This window comes from Danio aesculapii, chromosome 19 (genome assembly GCF_903798145.1).
Source record: "Danio aesculapii chromosome 19, fDanAes4.1, whole genome shotgun sequence".
NCBI classification, from domain to species: Eukaryota; Metazoa; Chordata; class Actinopteri; order Cypriniformes; family Danionidae; genus Danio; species Danio aesculapii.
The window spans coordinates 24,912,584-24,928,644 of record NC_079453.1 but is presented as its reverse complement, the minus strand read 5'-3'; the positions used below and the strand labels follow the sequence as shown (position 1 = coordinate 24,928,644).

At 33.5% G+C, this 16,061-nt stretch overlaps 1 protein-coding gene across 1 annotated transcript in view; it reads right to left on the bottom strand.

Moving 5' to 3' along the window:
• The window catches only part of kcng2 (potassium voltage-gated channel, subfamily G, member 2), a 70,723-nt gene extending 55,978 nt beyond the window's left edge, over positions 1–14,745 (bottom strand). Inside the window, exon 1 of the mRNA XM_056480506.1 lies at positions 14,430–14,745. The gene's annotated coding sequence lies outside the window, so the exon portion shown is untranslated. The remainder of the gene's footprint in view (positions 1–14,429) is intronic.
• Positions 14,746–16,061: the final 1,316 nt, after the last annotated feature.

Below are 16,061 nucleotides of genomic sequence, written 5' to 3'. Positions count from 1 at the left end.
AGAATAATATAATACGAAAATTCAGTTTGCACATCAAGCAGCAGAACGAGCTGTTTTTAATGTCTAAAAATGAATGGAAGTGAATGAGACCGGAAGTCTCGAGCCAAAAAGATTCAAATGGCTGCGCTCGCTTATATGTTAAGAATATGGTCAATAGTTCCAGCTCCCAATGTGCAATTTCGGCCACGATTTGGTCATCCGAGACAAATTTTGGAAATCCTAAAAGATTCCAATAATGCACACCTAAAATCTGTGGTTATTGATTGTTGATTTGACATGTTCACTGACAGGCTTAATGGCTATTCTGATCAATTTTTTTTTCAAATGAAATTCTGGCAGTGTCGGAAGATTTCAGACACTTTGCTGCAGTGGGACTTCAGATATAATGAGTTAAATCAACAAGAGCACAGAACCTGATGTAGCAATCAGTAAGAAAACTTCAAACCACAGATGGAAAATGTAAAAAAAAAAAAAAACAGAAAAAACAAAGGCGTTTTATGAGTAAAATTAAAGCTACAGATTGTTTATGTTTGCTGCGAGTTATAATTTCAGAATCTGAATTACTGAACATGTCACGGATTGATGATGTGTTGAATGATGATGGCAAACTTCAGATGAGCCTTGCATGTGTTTGGCTGATCTTGATTGTCATTCAGTCTGACATTATCTTAACTGAGATCTTACAGTTCATACAGTCTGACAAGCAATAATTGTAAAGCATACAGTGTGAGTTGCACCTTATTTAGAAAACAGCACAGAAAAAAGAAAAGGAACAACAGATGAATTAGTGAAAATACAACCGTAATACACTGGAAATGCTCTACAACACAAAGTTAATGTTGTTCTGCACACACTTAGGAACTACAGTACCACGAGTGATAGTAATTCACCAATGTTCAATAAGCTCTGAATTATTACAATGACTGCGTTTACATGGACATCAGTAATCAAATTATTTGCTTTATCTCTGGATTTACAAATTACAGTGTTGTGTTTGAGCAAAACATGGCTTTTGTTTTGTTACACAAACTACACAGGGCATTGGTTTTAATAATACAATATAAAAACTGTTACAACAACAACACAACATAAAATAATAACAAATACATTTCAGGTGTTTAAATCCATTTTCAGACACCACATTACAAATGTTTCAGAAATCTATATTTTGTGGAATAACCCTAAAGTACAGTATATTTCTTTTTTGTCTTGTATTGCTGATCTAAATAAAATCACTGGAGTGATAATGCATTTTTGTGGTCCAACCCTTCAGTTGGCATGATCCTGAACTCCTAGACAAACAAAATAAATAAATAAATAATAATAATAATATGCAATTTTTCCATTGACTTTTGGATCAAAACTTAATGTTGCAATTTACACACACTTTTTTCACGGTAATCTTCACAAATTAACACAACTTTTGGGGCTTAAAAACATCAGTTATTAAGTAAAAAGTCAATGAAAGATTATAAACAATAAATTAAATACATCAACTTCATGACTACAGTGTCACAATCAGAAAGCTTCTGACAACTTTTTCAGTCTTTATTTAACCAATATTCAACCAATTCTACCTCTTAGCCCTTCCCCTTACCCCTCGTTTTGCGCGTTCATGTGAAGGGGTAGGGGTGACGCAGTTCTCTTTAGATTGAAGGCGTATGGCTAAGGGGAAGGGCTAGATACCCCTTGAAACTGATTTTTCAGGACCATACTCGAAACCAAGGAGTAAGAAAATTTCCCAGAATACACCATCTACAACAGCAGCATGGCTGCACATGGAAGTAAGGAGATGCACAAATTAGTATTTTCTGTCACTATTTTGAATTTTTACACCAAACAAGCATATGTTTTAATATATTCATAACCGCAATCGTGTTTTACCGTCATGTTTAAAAAAAAACTCTAAAATAAAAACTGCTAAATTTCGCTTTCTATAATTCCTAATAATAACTCCTATGTAGTAGTCCCACAACACATTTTCACATCTGACACTCAATGACAATCGAATCCCATGTCAGAAAAGTCTAGTGGAAATTAGCTTTTTACAGCGTCTGCTATAATGTTAATACTGTTTTCTTGTGTTTACATAGATGAATATGGCCATGGTGTAAATGCACAGTTTATTGCCACATTATATCGTTATGATAACATGGTATCGTTGCCTTCAGTGATTTCCTGAAGATAAATACCATAAAATAACGCAACTAGAATAACTATAGCAGTCACGATCGTCGATCTCATATGAAGCAAGAGATTGCGATGACATGTGATAACATGTGCCGATGTTGAAGTGCTGTCCCGTTTCTTAGGGGTGAAACCATTCCCCTTCACACTCTGTTTCAAAGGCCAAGGGGAAGGGGTAAGGGTACAAAAATAGAATTAGGATTGGGTCTTACTCTGAAAGTTGTGAAAGCATGCAAATATGGAAGTCCTATGGATATTTTAATTGTGCATTTGTCACATTTGTATGTTGATTTTACTTGCATTGAAAAGTGGGCAGCATTTATACCTACATTATAACTAAAATGTAATTGAATTCCACCTCCAGAAAGGAGTATGATTACACAACATTGACATACTAAAATGTTTTTTCTTTGCTTGCAAGTTTTGTGTAGAGATGACAACCCCGTCAAAAGGATCCCAGTTAAAACAGATTTAAAGAACAAAATCTTTGTATGGTGCATTTGACACATTTGTATCAATTGTACGTCGATTTTACTTGCACTAAAAAGTGGGCAGCATTTATACCTACATTATAACTAAAATGTAATTGAATTCCACTTCCAGAAAGGAGCACTATTACACAATAGTGACATACTAAAAGGTTTTTTCTTTGCTTGCAAGTTTTGTGTAGAGATGACAACCCAGTCAAAATGATCCCAGTTAACACAGATTCAAAAAACAAAATCTTTGTATTGTGTATTTGCCACATTTGTATCAATTTTATGTTAACTTACTTGCATTGAAAAGTGGGCAGCATTTATACCTACGTTATAACTAAAATGTAAATGAATTCACCTTCAAAAAGGGGTACGATTACACAACAATGGCATGCTAAAGGGTTTTTTCTTTGCTTGGAAGTCTTTGAGTAGAGATGACAACTAAAATGATCCCAGTTAACACAGATTTAAATAACAATAACATTATATTATGCATGTCAGGCCAGTGGAATATTATGCAATATAATGTTTTTTTGTAGTTTACATAGATATGACAATGGCATTTTTTAAATAAAGATTGCGCTTTTAATCTACAGTAGCTTTCAAAAGTCGACTTTCCTTAAAATATTGAGTGAAAACAAGTAAACTTTTGCATGTGTACAGAATTTAGCAACTTCATCCTTTCCTTTTAAGCCTTACAAAATTAATTATTCCATGAGCTCTGGATTTAAAATGATAAGAAGCTTCATAATGCTAATCACTAAGAGCAATACCTTTTAAACAAAAAAATACCCACACACAAACACATAAAACATCAACAATAATGCTGTAAAATCCCTACTAACTTATAATATTAATACAGGTACATCACATTCTACTGACTCCATATTTATATTTTATCAAACAGGAGTGAAAATAGGTTCTCCCGTGGCTTTGGAAGTCTTAATTGCTCACAAGTCTCAGGATGCAGTAAATTCATGTCACAACACAAGCTGAATCCCAAAGCGGGGGAATTAATTATGATGTATTCTTTTCTATTCATGGCTAAGTTCCTAAATGAGCCATATTCTCCACACAAGGTCCAGTGCTCTCAAATGAACATGAGTATAATTAGTGTGACTGCAATAGGAGATTTATGAAACAGACCTTCTCACGCCAGAGGATTCAGGCTGTAATTCTGAAAATCATCCATCAGTCTTACAAAGGCTATTCAACATTTTGTTAAATTGAAACATAATCTATTCAAAAAGCAGAAAGGAATTTCAGTTTGCTGTCTCCCTCATTATGATATTTATTATTATGTAAGAAATTATGCTTGAATATGACTGAACGTTCATGAGAAAGTTATACATTTTTGGCATTGTGTCCAATGTAGGAGCACCAATCTAAGAATTTTGGTCTGTGCCTGAACTACCCCAACATAACTGACTCTTTTTAACCCTATCAAGAAAAGAAAAGAAAGAAAAGAAAAGTCTTTTGATATTTGCGATTAGAATATTGCTTCTTCACAATCTCAGTCAAACGCAAGAGAGAACAGGATAAAGAGGATAATCATTTCTACACAGCAACTGGAATTGACCATCAGTTCAGCAATGAACAGTGTACAAATCAGTCTCAGTGTAGAGTGTTTTGTCATTTAAAAGAATTTGGACTGAAAGACAAATCTCTTATCAGCGAAATAATCATAAGGCTTTGCTGACATGTGTGGACAGTGAACTGGTCCCAAGTTCACTGTAGTGATAAAAGCAGGTTTCATTTATTGGGTCCAATCGGAAATATTATGTTCATAGTCAAACAGATGTAAGAGGGAACCCAAAGTGTGTAAATAAGCCAGGTAAAGTTTAAGGAGCAAGTGTTTTGGTTTGGTTGTGTTTTCTGCAGCAAAATTTGGGCTATAAAGTAGATGGCAGAGTTAATGTAAATGTTTATCAGAAGCTCTTTTGTCAACATGCGGTTCCCTTCATTTATCACCCAATCATCCAGCTATTTAATGCATGAAAGTAACCCCATTACACAACAAAATGAGTAAAGCATTACCTTGAAACTAAAATGCTTAAAATCAAGATCACGATTCTTTCTCACGATTCTTTAGATGTAAAATAAAGGTTAATATTATTATTGTTAATTCTCAAAAATATCGTCACCTTAGAATTATAAGGTTCTATCTGCATTCTGAATGATTTAGAGATATTGAGCTTCAAAGTTTTTGCAATCCACATAGCAAACAGTACAGTATGTGTGCAACATTTGTTTTAAAAAAAATAAGATGTCAATAACTCAATTTTGATAAAAATGTCAGATAGAACCTTATAATTCTAAAGTGACGATATTGTAAAACAATAATAATAATAATAATAATAATAGGCCTATGTGTAGGTCTATTTTTGCTTAAAATGCTAAATTTTGTACAATCATTATGGTGGACTTGAACAGACTTCCAATATGTCCTGTTTGTTAGTTCACAGTAAAATGATGACATCAGAATACAACTATTCATAATTATAAAATTGAATTATTATGTTGTCATTGACAGCATTATCAGACCATTTGTTTTCACTGGTAAAATCAGACATTTGTCATTATCAGATTTCTTTTTGCATTACATTCAATATTATGACACTGTAAAACATTTATTTTCATGCACAACACTATGTGTTAGCTATGAAAGAAAAAACATATCAAATGCTTGTCGTAATCATAACTGTAAAATGCGATATGATTATTTAAATGATGTGCGGCCAGTTTCATTTTCACTTCCTAGTGCGGCTCATGGCTGCCGTCACTGTGATAAAACGCTCACACATGCAAACCATTCTTTCAGCACGGCTTTCAAATGCTCTCTCTGTGCAACAAACTGAACATTATTTACAACTTCATTATCTGTTATTCACAGCCTATGCAGGTTCTGTTCACTAAAGTAGCTGTCATTGGCGTGCAACGTGCACGTGCGCGCGTTCTCTGTAGCTCGTGGTCAGCTAACATGTGGTTTCGAGGCCGCAAATACATCATTACATGAAGACAGAAATGACATTTTTGTGTGAATTATACCTTATAAATACAGTATGTGACACTTTTAACGCCATTTGAAGGTGTTCATGTTCCTGTGAAGACTTGTGCGACTGCCTTTACGCTTCTCTCCTGACCTTGAAAATATAATTGGCTGAATCGTAGAAAAGTTGAATTAAGATCATGTGTAGGGTCGAATCGAGATTGTGATCTTTTGTCGATTAATCGTGCAGCCCTACTGCACAGAGTCCTGAATTAAACCTGATTGAAAACCTTTAGAATAGACAATTTTATGACTTAGAAACCACAACTATGGAAGAAACTAAAGAAGAGCTCACAGCAGAAAAACTAGTGATATTCTGTGGGAGACGAGTGATGATTTTTTGTTGTTCTCCAACTTTAATGCCTTTTTTTTCTAGTTCGTTTTCAATGATTTTATAATTATTATATTTAGTCACAACTAAAATTACTAAAGATGAAGATTACATTATTTTAAAAAAGACAATTTAAATGTTTAAAATTGTTATAATTTTCATTTTTTCTCCACCACAAACTTTGTTCGATGCAGCTTCTGTCTCATTAGAGCTTTAATTTTATTGCTTAACATGTTGCTGGAGGCCAGAGGGCTCTGAAAATTCAAATGAGTCACTGTCTAACTGAAACAGAAGAAAGATGCCATGTGTTCACACTCAGTCTATGAGTCAATACATGACCTAGCATTTCCTGCATGAAGCTCATGTGAGCTCAAACTGCACATTATGTACCAATTAAAGTAGGTGCCAAGGCATTTAAAAATGTAAATCAGGCAGACTTTTCGTTGTCCAAAGATGACACTATATATTACAGTTTTTCTTCGGTGCAGATCTCACAACACTATTTACATTTGCACAACAGTTAATGCATTTCTCAAAACAATTAGTACAAACAGCAAAACCTAGTTGATAACCTGCAAAAGCGTGTCACTTGCTCAAAATGGATAGCTCATGCCTCAAAAGCAAGTAGCCATGTCAATGAAAGTGTCAGTGTCATCAAGATGAAAAGTCCTGACACCATTGTTTATGAACAAGATAGTCAAATGTCCTGTTTTCATTATGAGAGTTAACTCTGTAAATTTTTTCCAATGCAAAAAAAAGTGACAATTTTGGTGACAAGTCCTGAAAATGCTCAAGACAGCACTATACACTATTTGCACAGCCATTTTTAAAACTACAGTAAGGTTAGACACCCCTGTATTTAGTGAGGTATCTCAGTACAAGACACTGAATATGTGTGTTACACATTTTTACTGCATATGCTCTTTGCAATTCTAATTTATTCACAGCCTTGTACAAAAGAATAAATACACCCTTATTTACAACAAACATAAACTTCCTTTGGGTAGATCCAAGCACAACTGCAAACAACATTGCTGTACATATTGGAACTGAACCTACAACATAAAGTAAATCATTCATGAAATTGTTTAATTTATAAGACATTTTCAGAAAAAAAAAAGATTTACTTTTTTTTTTAAATAAAATTTATAAAATGTCCAGATTTTGACAACTAGTTTAACATTTTTGTAAGTAATGACTCAAGTAATGAAATGAGGACTATTCGTTTTATATGGAATGATTATTCCGCATTAGCAACTTTAGTTAATTTTGACTGACGTGACATAAGCAAATGATAATGTTATAAAACAACAGAGAGTTGTATGAAATCAATTGATGCATGTTCACAAGCATTTGCTATTTGTTGGAGGGAATGAGAAACTGCTACTATGATGTGTACAAATGACTAATTGTTTTGAGACTAATTGTTTTGCATTAACTGTTGTGCAGATGTAAATAGTGTTGTGAGAAATGCACCAAAGCCACTGAGAAGCCACTGTAATGTACTCACTCCTTATTCATAAGTTGGTTCAAACCTGTTTATGTTTCTGTTTTTTGTAAAACACTTTTTTGAGTGAACAATAAGAATGCTGTTATTCAGAGAGTTGTGTGTGTTTAACAGAAGAAAAACACAAAGGATTGAAATATTTTGATGGTGAGTACATTTAGTACAGCGGCTACATTTTCATGTTTGGCCGGGCTGTCCCTTTAACTGTAATAATTCTGGATGGAAGTGCAGAGGAAGCTGCTTTATTAAAGCGATGTGTGTGGATTTGGGGGGTAAGAGAAAGGTCAGAAATAGAGAGAATGTCTAAAAGAGTCTTCGCTTCTTTATGTCAGCGAGCGCTCAAGGGAAGTGCTTGAACTGCAGTGGTTTTTGAGGATCACTCTGTGATTAGACAGTTGTGTCTCAATGCACTTTTGAATTGAATGCCAGTTTCACTGTCCAGACAGGGGGTTGGGATCTGTGCATTTTATGTTGCAGTGCAGCAAGTCAGTGTTTGAATAACTTACATCACACTCAAGACCATTTTAGTTGAGTTCTGTGAAGTGGAAAAGTTAAATATGTTTAATTGAAATGACTCCAGTTCACTCATCATTACTGAAGGTTCACTGAATTTATTAGACTTTAAGTGCACTAAAAAATCTACTAAGATTTGTATGGCAGAGTGGTGAAGAGTGCATACTGTGATTTTATTATGAAGGAACTGCTACAGTACAGTATGTGTTTATAGTCATCATTTATTTGATACACATTTTAACCCCCAAAAAATAAACGTTTGAGTTATTGGAGGACATTTTTTGTGAATTCAATATTTAAAGTTTTGCTTACCTGTGGTTTCTGAGACAAGTCTTTTAAATTACTAAATTATTAGTATGAGCTGTCTTAACTTAAAATAACCTGCAGTGACAAACAAAAAAATATGTCAATGCCTTAGCATAGATTCAAGGCACACCCCAGTAACGTGTTTTAAGCAATTTCATTCAAGCTGCTTAATTACCTAATTTAGTGAAGCCCTAGTCCTAACTTAAGCTAAGCCCTGTTTGACAAATTGGCACTGACTTAGTTTACTTACAGTACTTGTTTTGAGAATTCTTAACCTTAGGTTTTAGTTGTAATAGCTTGAATAGTTATTATTATCATTTTATTTTTAATTAAAGTGTAAGTAATGATGTTGGCTATATTTGGTTTTAATTTGTTTTATTTTAGTTCATTGTTAAAAGTTAATAGTTTAATTAAATATGAATGTAATGTCGGCATGATAGCCCAGTGGTTAGTGGACTTACCCAAGTTATGGGCATCCCAAGTTCGAATGCCGGCTTGTGGACCTTTTGTGATCCTACCCCCGCTCCCCCCCCCCCCCCTCCCTTCCTTTCTCTCCAACTTTACTTCCTGTCAACCTGTCCTGTCTAATAAAGCCTAAAATGGCAAAAATAAATCTTCTAAAAAATTTCATGTAATTATTTTTGCTGTCACCTCACAGTAAGAAGGTCACTGGTACGAGCCTCGGCTGGGTCAGTTGGCGTTTCTGTGTGGAGTTTGCATGTTCTCCCTGCACTTGCAGGGGTTTCCTCCCGGTGCTCCGGTTTCCCACACAGTCCAAAGACATGCGGTACAGGTAGTGTATGTGTGTGAACAAATGTGTGTGGATGTTTCCCAGAGATGGGTTGCAGCTAGAAGGGGATCCGCTGCGTAAAACATATGCTGGATAAGTTGGCGGTTCATTCCGTTGTGGTGACCCCAGATTAATAAAGGGACTAAGCCAAAAAGAAAATGAATGAATGAATGAATTTTTGTGGAAACTTATACTTAGCAAATGGCTTGCCATTTTGGCTCAATCCGTTCACTAGTGCGGGCTTAAAAATCTCCCAGCAGGCACAGGACATACTTTTTTCAAATAGTATGGCTGTTTAAAGGGTAGTTTACCCAAAAATTAAAATAACCTAATTTATTCTCCCTCGTGTGGTTTTGAATATTTATGAATATCTTTTTTTTCCTGTTGAACACAAAAGAAGATATTTTGAAGAATGTCGGTGACTGGCACCCATCAACTTTATTAAAGTAGAAAACTAAATCCATCAACTAAATCTATACTAGGAAAACCCATTCTATAGAAGTCAAAAAGTGCCAGCTACAACATTTTTCAAAATATCTTCTTTTGTGTTCAACTATAGAAATTTTTGTATTCAACTAGAAATTTACTATAGAAAGGTTTTAAACTTTGGGTGAACTGTCCCTTAAACACTGGATAATATTCAAGAGAAAAAAAAAATTAACTGCAACAATATTTCATTACAGTTTCATATATATGAAATCAAATAAATGGAGCTGTTTTGAGCATAACAGTCTAGTTTCAAAAATCTTACCAGCTCTGCACTTTTAAACAGTATAGAATACATTACATAAACTATTTCTATACAGATTTACTGTACAATACAACCATGTACACGTATATATGCATAAAAGAAGTGAAAGCAGTAGATGGATATCCCTACAGGCAAAAAGTGTAAGAGTGATCTTTCTTTCCCGCTATTGTTGAATCTATTAATCAAGCTCAATGAATCCACAGAATCCAGATAATTCCTTGAATCCTGTGTGTCTGAACTGAAGAGCGAGGCTGATCTGTAGATCTATAGAGGCAATGACTAAAGACCCCGGAGGCAGTCATCACTATTAGCAATCAGCACAGATCCATTCCAAGATGCCTGTAACATTGATTTCCTTTTTGTGAACTTCATAACAGCCCACAGGAGGCTGAAGGTCTCCTTATAGACATACTAAAGCAGAGCCACACAACTCTCTGCACAGAAGAAAGATGAAGAACCGCATGTGTGTGTGTGTGTGTGTGCGTGTGTGTGTGTGCGTGTGTGTGCGTGTGTGTGTGTGAGTAATGATAAGCATTGCGTCTCCAGCCGAACATCAAATTCAGTAGTGCTGATGGGCGATTTCTGCTATGCCACTTTGAGTTAGAGACTTATAAAGGCACTCATGAATCAATATGAGGTATTTGTGGTTGTTCTTAATAGATGGTGATATTATTTACATCACTGCACTGTAAAACCAATGGAAAGACAATGAGCGTGCGGTTTTTCTGTCACTCAGTTTTTTGCTTTATGTCTGCAGTGGTGAGTTACAGTATGCTGCTAGGCAACCCTCGGCGTTTATGATAAAACTGCCTCTTGATTATTTGGATATGGTAAAACTTAACATTATTCAAAATTACACTGTCAGCAAAAATAAAAATAGTGCTCAGCATATATAAGTACACTCCTCACATATCCATGGTGCCTATCTAAAAAAATTACTTACGATAACGGTCCAAGAACTAGTACACCCAAATTTATTTGTTCTAGAAAAATATTAAATACAAATTTACAAAAGAGGAAAAATCAACAGAAGCAATTTTTTTTTTACAAATTTAGTTGAAATTTTGTAGATTGTAATTTTTGTTGCAATATTTTGCTTGAATTTAATTGTATTATCTTTCAATTTCAATTTCTAGTTTGATGACTAAAATATTATTTCAATAAATATATCTGTTTAATAAATCTGTTTTGTTTAAATGCACCAAAATATGTTGCCTATATTCATTGATAAATGGAGAAAAATATATATTTTCAAAATGGGGTGTACTCAATTATGCTGAGCACTGCATATATATATATATATATATATATATATATATATATATATATATATATATATATATATATATATATATATATATATTAATAATATTTTTGTGTATTGTAGAGTAAAATTATAATACAACACAGATATTTTAATGTATAATAAATACATTTATATAGCTTTGTTTTATTAAAATAAGATTTTTTAAATAATATCACAATGTTTAAAATATGTTTAAAAAATTGAAGTGCTGTGTTTTCATTTGACTACATTTTAAAAAGACTGACTAAACTGTTAAAGTCAAAGAAACTCAAAACTGTGTCAATGAATAAGTCAGTGCCATCAGAATGACAAGTTCTTGTGTCATTGTGTATGGATAAGAGAGTAAAATGACTTAGTCATGTTTTCAATACAACTCTGCAAGGGGTGTTCTGATGTAAACTATGGCAAAGAAAATTTCATTTTTGCTGTTTGTACTGATCATGTCATTGTGACGCATAAAGGAAAATACAGCACTACATAGCACAAAGAAAAAATAAAAGTAGAAATATGAGAATAGGACAATGTTCTTTGAGACCTTCATTATAAAAAGTCACCTGGGAGAAATTTATCAATTGTAGACAGATTTAGAAAAGAGTATTACGGAATTGTATACAAAAATACATTATGACAACTTGTTCAGCCATTTTGCATGTAAAGACTTAATCCTTAAACACTTAAGGACCAAATGTAGTGGGGGGTGAGACTATTCAACAGAGACCAAAATATAAAGTTTTGATCAACATGACATAAGCAACCGATGATGTAGGAAACATCCGAGAATTGTTCATAATCATTTACAGGGATGTTCAAAAGCATTTGCAACTTGTTCAAAGGAATGAGAACTACTTTTCTGATGTGCACAAGTGACACAATGATCTGAAGACTGAACAAGTAGTTTTGAAAATTTCAATTCTTATCTGAGAAATGGACCAAAGTGACTGAAAAAAGATTTTTTAATAATATTTTTTGACATATTTTCCTAAATGGCAATGCCAGTATTTTAGCATTGTTTATTTTTCTGAGATACTACTGTTTTATAGTTTCTATTAATAGTTTGAATGAGGGTGGTTCCTTCTTATGTGGCAACCCCTGACATAGCAAAGACTAATTCAAGGGAAAGTGAGTAAGTTTGAATGAATGTTTGTTTTAATATTTTTGTTAACTTTTGTTTTATTTCAGACTAATTTTAAAACTTTTGTTAATTTTCAGTGTTCTGTCAGTTTATTACTATTTTAATTAATTTTAAGTTTACATATGTTAGCCAAACAAAATGTCAAACTAAATTAAAATTATTTCCTTAAAGCTAAAATCTATATTTTTAAAATTTTTTAATAAATTATTTTACAACTTTAGTTAACTATAAAAACTCTGCTACCTCTATATTTCAGAAGAGAAATTAAGAAAGAAAACATGTGCACATCACACTAAGATTAATATATGAACTCAGACAGTACAAATTCATTTAGTAACTCTCTTTCATTTCTGATTAAAGGGTCATTTCTCTCTGTAGCAGAAATGCAGACAAAACTGCCAATTCCTCAGGATTAAAAACATTCATGAGTCAATGAAATAAATGAAGTTGGACAGAAAAAACAAGTGTCAAGAAGAGTTGCTTTCCTATTCATTTTCAACATTTTAATTCACAGCTAATGTGATTCATGTGGTATACAGAAAAGTTATATCCATTCCAGCACCATTCAGTAGATCCTAAAAGATTTTAAAGACTATGTTTAAAAATAATTTTCAGACATATTTCAAACAGTGCATTACTTATGAAGTTGTTTATGCTGTTTGTTAACAGCCAGTGTACCAAATGTTAAAGTCATAAGTCAGACTAAGTTGTCACAAAGCCATCTAACTGATTGACCTAGTTGTCGTTCATCCATCCAAACCACCAAAATAAGCATGTTATTAGCTATTATGTCAGGTGAATTGGATGCTATAGGAGGTTAGTGATCTTTCCGCATGTACAGTACTTTATCAACAGACATACAGACCAATGTATTAAAGTTACTTTACAGACATGTTGCTATTTGTTCACTTTTAACAAACTTTAAATCCAACATTTACTTTATATTACACTTTTATTATTATAATACACATATTTTTACATCATAATAGGCAATCATTTATAAAGATTTTTCTGAAAATGTGATATTAAAGCATCTTAAACAACTGAACAAACATTAGGCATTAAGCATTAGGGGGAACGGGGGGGCAATTGTTACATTTTCTTTACATTTCCTTCATAGCTCACAGATTACTTGAAATACACTTGTCAATTTTTTATATACAATATAGGTGCGCAAATTATTAATACAGTTAAAATATTTTCACAAGGAAAAAATTATTATAATAAATTAAAATCAAGAAGTCAGAGAGTTACAATTGTTACAAGTGTGGGTGATTGTAACAGAGTTTGAGCAACTACTGTATAAAATGCACTTATTAGCCAATTGTATCTCCAATAAATGCAATCACAGTACTGATGCAGTGTCTAAAATCTATATGTATGTTTATCAGGCAAACATTTGACTGGTAACTAGACTTAAAGTTAGAGTTATTAAACTATATTTTATACATTAATTAGCTCATGTGTCAGGAGCTGATTTTAAGCAAACTCTAATGAAATGGCACAAAACATATTAACAGATTAACCCAGTGAGATGCTGTCTACCAAGATATTAATTTTATTTTTAAAAAGATTACAATTTCTGAGTGGATGGTTTGGATCACATACAATCACATTAAGATATAAAATATTCATATAGCTCACACTAAATGAATACATTTGAGTGAAATTAATTCATAATATTGTTTTGCCATAACAGATATGTTCGTAAATGTTTTGGTAAAATAGAGCATGTTTTTTTTTATTATTATAAAAAAACATAACTCTATTTTAACAAATGTATTCAGTTTATGGATGTATCCTCAATAAGCCTATATGTAACTTTATAGTTTGCCACATTAACTCATTGTCATCATCATTTTATCTCCAAACAGAATAATGTAATAGCAATGAAACGCAGTGGATAGGAAAGAAAACCAAGCGTTTTGCGAATATATAAGAACCTCAGAACTGCAGCTTCACAGCCTGACGCAATTGGATACTAGAGTAATAATAAAACACACATAAACAAGCTGCATATTTAAACAGACTCATAACAAACAAATTCAAACTCCCTAAATAATAACAAACAGTCGACTCACCCGTTTAAAGCCCACTGAATTTGCGCTGTTCATTCTCAGCTCTGTGCGCGTAAATTGTGCTTCACTGCATTTGCAGTTACTTTACTTCCTTTCTCCGCATGGCTTTACGGTTTTCCTCCAGCCTCAGACTGACTCGAGCTCTCGCAGCTCCTCCACAACTGCTAAAGTTGCTCAGTCTTCATCGTGTCAGATCCGGATGTGTTGATGGGTGTTTCTGCCGTTTCTCTCTCTCCGGCGCGCGCGCACGCACCCGTTTGAGTCCCCGTCTCACCCCGAGCCGGGCTGCTTACTAATAACACAGCATTATTACCGTGCAGAAATACGTTCATACACTGCACTCTCCGATTTCAAGAGTTTAGGCTACTAAGTAAATTATGTCCATTACGTGTAACCCATACCGCAGAACAGTCCAGTTGAGAATGGATGTATATTGAGAGGATGTGAGTTTCAAAACATCAGATCAGTTGTTATTGCTCGTCATGCATCACACACATCATGTCTCATTATATTAGTCATATAAATTAGTTGGATGAGAAATTCATCACTAAAACAGTGAATTGCTAATATATTAATTATTTTACATGTGATTAAATTTATTTTAAATGTCGCCTAACACTAAAACAATTTCATATTGATAGCTATATAATAGATATATTATTTTAGATATATTATGTTTTCTCAAATAGTGAAAGCAAAAACGATATAATGAGGTGCCCAAGTGGATATGTAAATGTTTTAAAAGAGAAAGGTACATTAAATTAACTATATTGCATTAAAAAATATATATCTGAATAATTTCATCACTGAAACCTAGCCTATAATTTTTTTCCCCCTCAGATCTCAGCTCTTGTGAAGTGGACACGGTCTGGCCACTGAGGGGAGACAGAGAAGTCTGTTCAATCACACTTATTGTCAATGCCTTGTAATGTCCTCTTGTCCCCTCATGTTCACATCCTTCTTTTTGTGATCATTGCCATCGTGCTGGGTATGCTATGCACAATTTTAGTGTGTTCCTGATAACAAATGACATGATGAAAATGATTATCGGTGTCAATTTAATCTATAAGTTACTCATTTTAATTGACTTCATTTTGATTAGCCTACTTCTAGGTTGCTTTTAACATTACATTTTCAGAGAAAACAGAAGCAATAAATAAATAAATAAATAAATAAATAAATAAATAAATAAATAAATAAATAAATAAATAAATAAGGGGCAGCAAAGAAGGTTGCTGTTTCAAGCCTCGGCTGGGCCAGTTGGCATTTCTGTGTGGAGTTTTCATGTTCTCCCTGTGTTCATGTGGGTTTCCTCAGGGTGCTCCGGTTTCCCCCACAGTCCAAAGACATGCGTTATAGGGGAATTTGGTAAGCTAAATTGTCTGTAATGTATGTGAATGATATTGTGTGAGATAGTGTTTCCCAATGATGGGTTGCTGCTGGAAGGGCATCTGCTGCGTAAAACATATGCTGGATAAGTTGGCGGTTCATTCTGCTGTGGCGACCCCTGATAAATAAAGGGACTAAGCAGAAAAGAAAATGAATGAATGAATGAGTAAATCAATCAATCAATAAATAACATATATGTTACTTTGTTATCAACATCAAGAGACTAATTTGGGTAATATGTTAAGG